We start from the raw sequence: 2,858 nt of genomic DNA, 5'->3' as shown, positions 1-2,858 counted from the left end.
AAAGCTGGATGATCTAGCCTCCAAATTCTATAACCCTGATCAGACCTTTAACATTTAGGGCTGTAGCTATAGAAGGGTTTCTGGTATCATAGATGGAATCTTATTCTCTGTTTTCATTTGCTTGTGATGGAAGTGAGTCGATATACAGGCATTTTATCTTCACCATTCTTGTCAGTGTGTAGCCACTACATGTTAAAAACATTAAACGATCCTCATACAAAAAACAACACCATGAAAAAAATTGACTTATGTCCCTAACTCTACAATAGATTATTATAGCAATAACCCATGCCTGGGTGTGGGTAATGCTGGATTTACCCACGGATGGTGTGGTTCGGTCATGAGGGTGAAGCCCGAGTGGCCAAACAAAGTGAACCGTGGGTAAATCCAGCATTACCCACACCTAGGCGTGGGTTATTGCTATTATACAATGACATTATTTAAGAAAAAAAAATTACTTTTCTTAAATAATGGCATTGTATAATGCCTCCTTGCTGTCCTTCCACAGCTGTCTGGTATTCTGCCGCAGTTCTGATGCACTGCGCATGCATATGCCTACGCAGTACATCAGAGCTGTGGGCAAAAGCAATGGAGAAAGCAAGATCTCCATTGCTTTTTACAAACTGTTTCGCTATGTTAAATGGGTTTAACATAGTGAGACAGCTTTAAAAAAAGCAACAGAGAATCTCCGTTGCTTATTTTAAAGCTGTCTCGCTATGTTAAACCCATTTAACATAGCAAGACAGTTTTGAAAAAAGCAACGGAGAAAGCAAGATCTCTGTTGCTTTTTACAAACTGTTTCGCTATGTTAAAGGAGTTTAACATAGCGAGACAGCTTTAAAAAAAGCAATGGAGAATCTCCGTTGCTTATTTTAAAGCTGTCTCGCTATGTTAAACCCATTTAACATAGCGAGACAGTTTTGAAAAAAGCAACGGAGAAAGCAAGATCTCTATTGCTTTTTACAAATTGTCTCGCTATGTTAAATGGGTTTAACATAGCGAGACAGCTTTAAAAAAAGCAACGGAGAATCTCCGTTGCTTTTTTTAAAGCTGTCTCGCTATGTTAAACTCGTTTAACATAGCGAGACACTGTTGCTGTAAGAGTTATAGTAATGGAAAAAGTCTGGGCGACCGGACCTTTTTCCATTACTATAACTCGGATTTACAACATGCACACTGACCAATCAGCATGCACGTTTTTGAATATTGATGTGGGGTCATTGTATAATGAACTTTACAACTCAGAGCATTGAAAGTGCCAAAAATAATTCCTGAAATACAGAAGGACAAAAATATTAACTTTAAGTGTTTTCTGCCGGGGCAAGCCATCTGTAAGCCCAACACCCCAAACTTATATATAATAACTGCAGGACTGTACCATCTCACAAAAGGGAGACATTTGTCAAAAAAAGGGAATCACTTACAATCAAACACTTGAAAATCACACAGGCAGTGATTTCCTGTGGAAAACAGTTATCACTGTTATACTTCTCTGCATCTTTTCTTCGGGCTGCTGATGCTCAAGGAATTTTGCCACTTGTAGAGATGCCTAGGTCCTGCACTAAATGCCAATGGTAGCTAAAACTAAAATATTTTAAATTTTATAAACTGAAAAGTAAAGAATGTATTTTCCAGTTTATGAGCTCCAAATAAGATGTCTGTCTCATTCAGCATACCGTATGACCTTGTTCATAACAATGCAGTATTATATATCACTCCCATTGTTTAAACTGCTGCATCTAATTTGTTTCCTTAATATTTGTTGGGAGGGCCATGATTAAGTCTTTTTTTTTTTTAATTTTATTAATTTGTTAACTGGAATAATTATAGTATATATATATATATATATATATATATATATATATATATATATACACATACATATAGAATAAAGTAATCAAGAACCAATACAGATAGATATATAGCTTCATTTCTGTAATGATTTTAGTAATCATATCACAGATATGATGAAATGATGCTACCATGATGAAACAAAATATAATAGAGAGATTCAATAACTGGTGAAAATACTTTTAATTTATTTATTTTATCACATGACCATACAAATTATTGTGTTTTTATTTGGTACTCTGCAGACAAAATAATTGCTTTATAGAGACATTTTTAGCTTCCAAAAATTATTTAAATTTTAGAAATAATTGTATATGAGGACATTCAGTTATACCATATATATATATTTTTTGTTATCTTATTTTATGCTTGAAAGCAGTATTCATGCGTAATCATTAAAAGTCACACAGACAAACACAGTAGTTAAAGTCAGAAGAAGCAGTATTTCCATGCATGTTAATGGTTTTACTTTATTTGATGTATTTCATCTAAAGCCACATCATCACTCAAAGCAGACAAAAGAGAGGTAATAGATGGCTTTAAATTTAATTCCGTGGTTTAGAACCATAAATCACATGAGGAGAGGCAGAAAGATTTTATAATGCTTTCCTAAAGATTAAAAGAGGAGAGAAGCTGACAGAGGACAAGTTTTAAGTGATATCGTATAAAAGGTATAAAAAACATCCCTTTACTTGATCATTTCAGTTCTCATTGGACTGTGATTCTTTCTACTATGGGATTTGTTATGCTGCAAATGGGACAGTGTAAAATGGAACAATAATCAGAAATCTATTGGTGAATAGTTATATATTAACAGCCTTCATCAATTTGTATTACAGTTAGATCTAGTGGTACTGTAGCAGATAGTGCTAGAAAAAATGTGAAATGTTCAGATAAATAGTTAAATAGTTTATCTGGCTCAACATTCAAAGCAGGTGTACTCATGAGACATGAACAAATTTCATACACACACACACACACACACGTGTGTATGTATGTATCTATAT

Source organism: Protopterus annectens, chromosome 8.part0, assembly GCF_019279795.1.
Source record: "Protopterus annectens isolate FY-2018-M chromosome 8.part0, PAN1.0, whole genome shotgun sequence".
NCBI lineage: Eukaryota > Metazoa > Chordata > Ceratodontiformes > Protopteridae > Protopterus > Protopterus annectens.
This window is presented reverse-complemented; position numbering follows the sequence as displayed.